The sequence below is a fragment of the Haliotis rubra genome, unplaced genomic scaffold (genome assembly GCF_003918875.1).
Source record: "Haliotis rubra isolate DU_JTF1 unplaced genomic scaffold, ASM391887v1 Scf13, whole genome shotgun sequence".
NCBI classification, from domain to species: Eukaryota; Metazoa; Mollusca; class Gastropoda; order Lepetellida; family Haliotidae; genus Haliotis; species Haliotis rubra.
The window spans coordinates 3582197-3592191 of NW_025765225.1; positions in this window are offsets into that span (position 1 = coordinate 3582197).

The following is a 9995-nucleotide window of genomic DNA, read 5'->3' on the forward strand; positions in this document are numbered from 1 at the left end:
GCACAAACATATTTTGAACTTATTTCCTTATCATTAATATTAGATAAACAACACTAGTAACAATCTCTTGACTAATTCCGTGTAACCCTACTCAACCACTGTACATTATCCATTGTGTAACACTGTACATTATCCATTGTGCAACACTGTACATTATCCATTGTGTAACACTGTACATTATCCATTGTGTAACACTGTACATTATCCATTGTGTAACACTGTACATTATCCATTGTGTAACACTGTACATTATCCATTGTGTAACACTGTACATTATCCATTGTGTAACACATTACATTGTGTAACACTGTACATTATCTATTGTGTAACACTGTACATTATCCATTGTGTAACACTGTACATTATCCATTGTGTAACACTGTACATTATCCATTGTGTTACACTGTACATTATCTATTGTGTAACACTGTACATTATCCATTGTGTAACACTGTACATTATCTATTGTGTAAACCATCACTTCACCACTGGCTTCCCAACAGTCCCTTTACCACTTATGTAAACAACCTATGTACATCATTCCCTACTGGCTGCCCATCAACATCCTTAATCTCTTATGTATACAACCATGTACATGTTCTTCACTGGCTTCCTATCAATCCTGTGTTATCAACCTCTTCTATTGTATAAACAACTCAGTTTCGCCTCATCCCTCATCTATTGTACAAACATCTCATGTATATATATCACCCAAAATACTTCCCATGTACCACTTGCTTGACAACGACATTAGAATCTATGTCGAAACGTCGCCTATATAGAATAAAGAAGTTGTATATCCATGAAAATAGTCCTCATTCTTCATCTACCCAGCTTCCAGAATGCCAATCAAAGAAATCTCTTGACACCCCTTAATAACCGTAATAGATTAGGCAAGATCTAAAAATAACCATAGACTAACGCTTAAAAATACTACTTGAGTTACAACTATTGACGATCACAACTTCAAACAAACCAGATCTTAAATGAAGCAATACCTGACACATCCCCGAAATAATATATTGTACATGTTGAACGACATCGTTGATTAGAAAATTAAAAAAAAGCAAAAATGCTTTATGGTGACTGTAAGCACCCAAAGAAATTTCAAACGTTGACTTTCAACAAAAAATAAAACATTTTTTTCACATATGAAAACACTCATACAAAAAAGACGCTTAGCGAATCACGTGACATTTATAATCCCCACAATGCGACCGAAAGTAACAAAAAGTAGGTAACAAAAGACACATGACCCTATAGGCTCCCAGTGTTAATTGACTGTTATAACTCGGAATCTGCACCCTTAACAAGAGACCTCTCGTTATATTTATGTAATGACAGAGCTCTGACGCCGAAGCCCCTATGTCATCCCCATATCCACATATACCCGAGGGTGAGGCTTGCTGGTACTCCCTGTGTTCTGGGCTACCGGAGTAATGATATGTGATGGTGGGATGAGTGATGACTGGCGACCACCGTTAAATAACGGTAATTGCGAACTTAACACTCACATCAAAAGATTACCCGACTCTTTAATTCATCAGAGCACCCGGTGTTTAAGACAATCTCGTTCCCATGGTCACATGTGTTTTGGGAGAATTTCAAATCCCCAATATCATCAGAGCATCAGGAAAACAATGTCCCTCATTTTTCTGTGGCTGATATAGCAGATTTTTTCCCAAAGTTAAATAATGTTTTGTGCTTTATTGGTTTTTTTGTCAACCGCTTCTTTTATCGGGCTTCTGCTTGAGGTTGATTTTATATTATTTCCAAATCTTTTAGATTTGACCCATACACTTAAATAATTGAAAATGTTCGATGTTTTCATTGATACGTGCATATAATGTTCACGGACATTTTGCCCTTTATGTCTGACTGTATCGGAGCCTGGCTATTGTTTGGCGTGGACAATAAGAATTGTTGCTGAGCTGTGACGATTGTGTGACGGTTATGTTCCGGTTAGTATACTGTGTCAACAAATCACAGGCTCGGTCCTTTGTCCAGATGACTCCTTGTTAACTCCAGGAACTTGAACAATCGCTTTGACAGTCAGTTCGTCCTTGGTTTTTAATTTTATTATTACCTATCAGATATCGAATATGTGGAATTTGTAAATTCAGGTACGATAATGATATTGATACTGACCAACTTTTATGCTTTAATTGTACTATGAGTGTTGTAGAAGATGAGTATCACGTTGTATTAGTTTGTCCATATTATGAGCATCTAAGAGAGCAACCTATATCTCCATATTATTTCACATGTCCTACAAGGGTAAAATCGTATCGACTGTTAACGTCTAACAACTCCGAACATATATAACTCTGTGCATATATTTGAAAAGAAATTTACCAATATGAGCTGTCATACGTACAATATTGAAATGTACTTTCATGTGCTTTTGGCCATGGGGCCTTATCACAGAATATACTTGACACTTGTCACTATATGGAGTGAGTGAGTTTAGTTTTACTCCGCACTCAGCAGTATACCAGCTATATGGTGGCGGTCTGTGAATAATCGAGTCTGGACCAGACAATCCAGTGATCAACAGCATGAGCATCGATCTACGCAGTTGGGATACGATGACATGTATCAACCAAGTCAGCGAGCCTGACTACCCGATCTTGTTAGTCGCCTCTTACGACAAGCATGGTTTACTGAAGACCAATTCTAACCCAGATCTTCACGGGACCACTATATGGAATTATTGTATAACATTCAAATGAGTGATATTGGTGTATACTTCAAACGGTACAATCGAATTTAATTAGTGCAATTTGCTCACCAAAACCAACGTGACACTGTTGGTATGTGACATTACCGCTGACGTCATAGTACATATACATACGGGCTATTACCGACACGATCCAACACGCGAACCTGTGATGCAGCAACGTATTGAATCCCGGGCTCCCTGAGTGAAATATGTAAGACACATATTCATCGTTTTACCTATCTAACGGTTTTAACTATATTACTGTTTTCCTATGAATGTGGTCAAGGGCAAATTGGTAGTTTTCCACAGAAAAAATAATACACAAAGTTAACAATTCTTTCATTCTTCCTAATGACAAAATATATACGATGGAATTTAAAAAAATATTAGGATTTATGCCCAATATTAAAATCTATGAAGAATTTAAGGACCTCGCGATTTTTAGTTAGCGATATAACGAATATTTTGTTCTAATTTGTCCAAATAAAATACACAGGATATTAAAACCCGTCCCTGAGTTTCATTCGCATTTTTCACAAATTGACGAATTAATTAACTTGCAAATTATACCCAAAAGAAAACAAAAGAAGGCTGTGTAAATATATATACATGCGTATTTGCAGTTTATCTTCCCACTTTCTTGAACATCCCTACTTTTAGACTTTGACAATACATTCTGTTGTGCACACTTCTTTTAATTTTAATGAATAAAGACTTTTTGAGACTGTATTTATACCGTGAGAGTTGTTCTTCCGTGATGCCTGTTAAATGTCTCCTTTGTTGCTGATGCGCGTGCGCCGTCGCGAGTCAACTTACAGTGTGTGTTATGAGACGTTTAAATTTCATGGAATCCTAGAGATATTTTATCAATCAAATGTGGATTTAAAACATGTTTACCGGGAATAATGGAAATCTAGAGGCCTGAACAGGAATACATGTACATTGTATATGTTTCACCTGTAACATCTTTTTTCATGTTTTCTCATCAATCGATTCTGTGATTAATCTATAAAAAAACATCTTTGTACGCTACATAACGTAGCCCCACTCAATGCATATGCTACTCACTTCAGTGTCCTGCACACAATTGTAAACATTTCGATTTCAATTTGAAACCTTTCTGCCATGTTTCGCCTTAGCAGAGGTGTTTCAAAATGAAAAGAAATCCTTCCATCAATTCAAATGGCTCAATAAACGATAAATCGATTAAATATAAGGCATTATTAATTAATAACTAATAATTGATAACTGTCAATTCGTGAATTATATCCATCGTTTATATAATAACTGACGTAAGATGTCTGCCGATAATGTTATGAAACGGTGACAAGTTGGCAAAAAAGAAACTTAAACTTTGACCTACTTGTTACCATGAGGCTAGTTTGGTCTATGATCTATTTACAAGTAAATCCCTGTAAGATGATGTCTTGAGGCTTATATTACCTGTTGTATTGTATTCCATAAAGCCTTTCTGTCGTGAGCAGGCACTTATACAAGATCAACCAAAGATCTTAAAATGATACGGAGAGTGGGTTATAAACGCGTATACACATCTTTAAAGAATAGTTAAAAATAGTTTAAAAATATCTCTAATAAGGAACATAGGGAATGTATTCTAATGCATGCCGGTAAGCCAAGTTCCGTATCTAACGAAAAACGACTTCCTTGTGTATTGTCGATTTGGAAAGTGTTTTTTCAAAATGATAAATGATTTGTTATTAATTTGTATTTGTATCAAAACGTGATGAAAGGATATGGTTTTTTTGGTGTGAGATCGTTCAAAGAGAAGTGGAAATATGATCTGCTCAGATCCGCGACAATAATAAATCAAGGGTTCACGACAGTCTCATGCACAACATGCTACTGACACTAATACCAGTACTCTATGTACATCCTGAATCCACCTCTCTAAACAGGGGGAGCACTGGGCGTGTGTGTAATGGATGGTCTGTCTGTTCCCATGGTAAATGGAAAATGTATATTGGAAATAGTTTGTGCTTATGGTAAAGGTGTGTTGGTAAATTAAGGAATACGCCATCGGATTCCGGACAGTTCTACCTATCAGAAGATATAACTATATGACAATATTTGTTTTATGTTATAGAAAGCTAAAATTGCCTTAAGTATTTCTACTGTGTGTATGCTAAAGAAGTTAATCACTTGCGTTGACGTCATGGCAAAGAAAAGTTACACGTCCCTTTCCATACCCACAAGACATCTCCGGTAAAAGCAGGATCGGTTGATTCTGGTTATATCCCGTGCATGTGCTAATGATTTATTATTAAACAGAGACGATACCAGGTTTTCGCGACAAGGTGAACGTTGCCAGTTGAAGGTCTTACCCGTCACAAACACAGGAGAAACACATAGGGGAAACTGATAGTTCATGTCATAAAAATAAATATTTATATCGGACACAATTTTTTGTCATTGACGCATCAGATTTGGCAATGCCATCCACGTGCTTGAATGTTGCTCAGAGGTCATGAATGTAGATATCACTGGCTGAACATGCTGAAATTTTGCTTGAGATAAAACGACTATTGGAAAGTTAAGCCGACCCTCTCGTCATACCGTATTGTGGAGAATTTTCTGACAAGCTGAATCTTTATGCATAGATCTAAATATGAAGCAGATGAGACAGCTCTATCAGTCTCTTTTATTTTAGTTCAGGTGGGTAAATCAGAGAACAGGAATTGACTATATGACTGTTATTGTACGATATACTGACAACTGCAGTAACAGATAACGTGCGGTGATCTGAGTGGTCGTTACCTGTGGTGAACCCCAGTTTTAATTTTAGTCAGCACGACAGGAATGTTGACTTATTCTGACCCGGAATTTTGAAAAGGGAGCATATGGACTTAACATAGTGTGTTTCATCCTCTCTTGTGACAGCAAGACACGCTGACTTTATGCTTGTGTATGCGTTGTCACTGTCATTGGTGTTCAACAAGGACCCGTTCTGAGGCCTGTTTTAATCGCCATTAATGACAAATGTGTCAGTTTAGACAAGATAACAAGATGATTGCTAATGATGTCCACTCCTCATTAGGATTGTCTGCTTAGAATAATCAAATATTGAATATCAGACACTCATTAACGTGATGGTCTGGATCTGTCATATTTAGAGCCTTGTTCGTTTCAGTCCAATTAAAACATAATTTATGTCATTTACAAACAGAAAGTAGTTCAGGGGGGAACGATTAATCTTATCATACAGGCGTCAGGACTCAACATGTTTGATTTCCCTCCGTCAGAGTGAGTATCAATGCCTTCAACATTTTGGGGGATGTTATTATTATTTAGGCAACTCCGGAGGTAATCATATTGTGAACTCAAGTTTTCGAGTATTATAAATCATGTTTTGATATAAATGTGTCTACATGTTTTGATAATGTTGCAATTGTTTGAGACAACTAGGCTAAGATTTTATCAACCATTCAACCCAAATCATGCTGACTTAACAATAACAAAGACAGTGTTTTCATGTGATGGGAACACTGAAGTTCGAAGCCAATTTGAATAGTCATAAAAGTACAAAAATGCACTTCTTTATTCAACTGAAACTGGGGCGGTGGTGTAGCCCAGTGGTTCGCTGGTCACGCTGAAGACCCCGGTTCGATTCCCCTCATGGGTACATTGTGTGAAGACAATTTCTGGAGTCCCCGCCGTGATATTGCTGGAATATTGCTAAAAGCGGTGTAAAACCCAACTCACTCACTCACTCGCCTGAAACTTTACCATTGTATGTATGACATTAACATGTTTTGATCTTGTAGTTGCTTGCAGCCATAAATTCATTTTCGAAAAATGGTCTGTCATTGGTACAAGCTGCGAGTGAGTGAGTGAGTGAGTTTGGTTTAATGTTGTATTGAACTTCATTTCTTTTACATCACAGTGAGCAAGATCAAGGTGGGAGCTAGGTAAGTCTGAAGTGAATGAGGCAATAGACGTTACCAGTTTAATATTGAACAAACTTTATGGATAACAACTTCTTTTATTTCGTGACGTTTCGATACAGATTCTTGTACCGTTCCTGCTTGACAACGGTGCAAGAATCTGTATCGAAACGTCGCACTCACGAAATAAAAGAAGTTATTATCCATAAAGTTTGTTCAATATTGTTCGACCCAATTTCTAATATGCCACTCAAAGAAGTTTACCATTTTTGCGAACCCCACAACCACGGGCAGAAACACGATCTGGAGATGGATAAGTTGGGATGACACGTCTCTGGAACGCAAAACTCTACACAGCGCATTGCATTGCCTTTACCATGGACCTGTCAATGTATGTTTGATAAGAGATACAAATATTGAGAAATATAAAAGTATGAAATCGATATATCGCATCTGTCATTCTAATCAAAGACACAATGGCTACAGTACTAGGATTAGACAGAAAATACACAATAAATAATTTGATTTTACCTTGTCAAATAGCATGAATATCTCATCTCGTGACTTGAGAGATGTTGACATTTTAACTTTACCAATGAAAACATAACTCATAAAAATACCACGTTCGTCAGGTCAGAAGATGAGGATTAAGACGAATACAAAGGGTAGGGCCGGGGATGTTGCGGTTATTTGTAACTGACAATAGTGAAGCGATGAATTAAACTTATTTGTGAGTAGGTTAAACTTCCCAACAATATTATTTTAGTTTAGTATGAAAATCACAACGTACCCGCTTGGCAGTTCAACTGTTAGGTCCATCACTTGATGGTCTGTATTGTTTACAGGCTACCGTTGCATGGCAGAAGTACTGCCGGGTCAGGCTACGGACAGACAATTGGTATACGAACTGTATGAGTGACGGGGGTTACCGGAAAGACACATTTACACCATTTAAGCGAAGTTTTTTTCCACGATACGTTCATAAAAGTTTCAGAGGTATTTTGCTTTATATGCCCGATGTAATCTGTTTCGGCAAAGACTGGTTATTTTATTAACCTTTCATGTTGAAATGACAAAATTTGAATAAATTTCAAATCCCAATTTGAATAAATCTGAACGTGTATAAGATTCGTGAGTCTTATAGAGAAATAGAGAATGAAATCTTTGTCTTTACCTGCCCTACTCTTAATAACCGGGGAATTCTGTATATACCAAAAAAGTACTTAAGTAATCAACTAGATATTACATTCTCTTCTTTTATGGCCTCTAGAAATAATACCGATATTTCACACCAGTCGTTATGTTTAAAACATGCAACAAGCTTAAGATATAACGTATTGAAAAATATTGTATATCCAAATTGAGTGAGTGAGTGAGTTTAGTTTTACGCCGCACTCAGCAATATTCCAGCTATATGGCGGCGGTCTGTAAATAATCGAGTCTGGACCAGACAATCCAGTGATCAACAGCATGAGCATCGATCTGAGCAATTGGGAACCGATGGCATGTGTCCACCAAGTCAGCGAGCCTGACCACCCGATCCCGTTAGTCGCCTCTAACGACAAGCACGGGTTACTGAAGATCAATATTCTAACCCGGACCTTCACGGGTCATATCCAAATTGAAGTAATACTGCATGTAACATCTGATTGTGTGAGTTACTGTATATTTTGCTTACTCTGTATGTGGGTCGGAGGCCTACAATACAATAAACTTCTTCTTATTCTTCTACATATTGTACCCGAGTGTGTTGAACAATGCGTCGCCATGAATGTACATTATACGTTTAAGTCTACAGAGTTTAGGTTGAGCACCCTTGTCTCCATTTCTCAGGGATAAATTTGTAGCTAAACGTGATCATCTAAGGCAGAAATAAAATCACATTTAGAAATTGAGTTATTTAACGAAGGATAGTGGGCATTCTGACAAACAGTGTATGTATTTGCGTCCCATCTTCAAACGCGCTCAACTTTATTGAACGGAGATTCGGTTTAACAATTATTTGTTTAGTCATGTCAGATGGAGGATTAATTTCGATATTCCTTTTAAACATGGTGTCAGTATATATCTTCGTGGATCTGTCGCGCCTCTGTCATTTGGCATGCTTTTGACTTGTTACCCCTTTCATGTTTTGTTTCGTCAAGACAGTTTATACTTCTACCCGAATCTTAACTGCACCAAACCATTTCCGTTTCTGATACAAACGACCCTTTTAAAACCTGACATTAAAAGTATAATCTACCGACGTTAATGTAGAGCATATAAGTTCATGGAACGCGGAAACATTCACCTTTCGTTTTGGTGGCTGTTGTCTGTGCGTGTATTGTAAGAACTGTATCCATATCACTTATTCGCAAATACTCGAATATATAACTCTTCCAACATTTCGTTGTGTAGGTTTAGTAAACACCACGACATCGATGTGACATCGATCGAGAAAGAGAGCGGATGGAAACACAGCGTTAGTTTCTTTAAGTTGGCGTATGTCAGTTTTGCATTTAACTTACAGCGGAACAATTTCTACTCTAACTTGTCATTTGGCGGTACGAGATTGGGAATATTTATCACTAAATCGACATCTGGGCCTGTCAAAATTATTATTATAATGTAGCAATCTTTTCCGAATTCGAAAAGCGCTGATGCTAAGAACAATAACATTAGTATGAACAATGATATATGAATAATATGTTACAAAGGAGTGTTTATGATGACAACATGTTGTACATCCAGCGGAGTAGGAACCCGCTTGTTAATAGTTTTACAATTTTGACGTTGGGGTTCATGTGATTTTACCTATTTAAATTTCACCATTTAATATATTCAAATATAACTGTTTTCGTGACAAGTTTGTTCTGACGCTATAAAAGTGAATAAAAACCAACTCAATGCCTTCGTTGCTGAACTGTAAGACCACTGGTGTGCGTCCTGTGTGATAAATTGATATGCGTTCCCTTGGCTTAAACACCTCCTACACCACACAACAGTCGTGAACATATTGACTATCCTTTCCGATGGTCCGCGTACATAACATTGAAGAAAAATAAATTGTGTATTAACTCACAAAGCTCCTTTAAGAAGTTAATTACTTACTAAAATATGTATTTAATGGACCAGTTGATACACTGATTAAGCGAGTGAGTGAGTGAGTGAGTTGAAGTTAACGTCACATCAGTACTACGATCGTGACGAGGCCAAGGAACCTGTATTCACACTAATAATTCTTAACTATTTTTGCCGATGTTATATTACTTTTAATTCATAATTTTACACGCTTTCTTTCCAGCCGATGTTGCAGAAAGTTGTTATAAAGTTTTGGACGGGCGTCAGACTCAGAAGTCAAAGGCAAACTTCTTTGTCATCAAATACTCTCC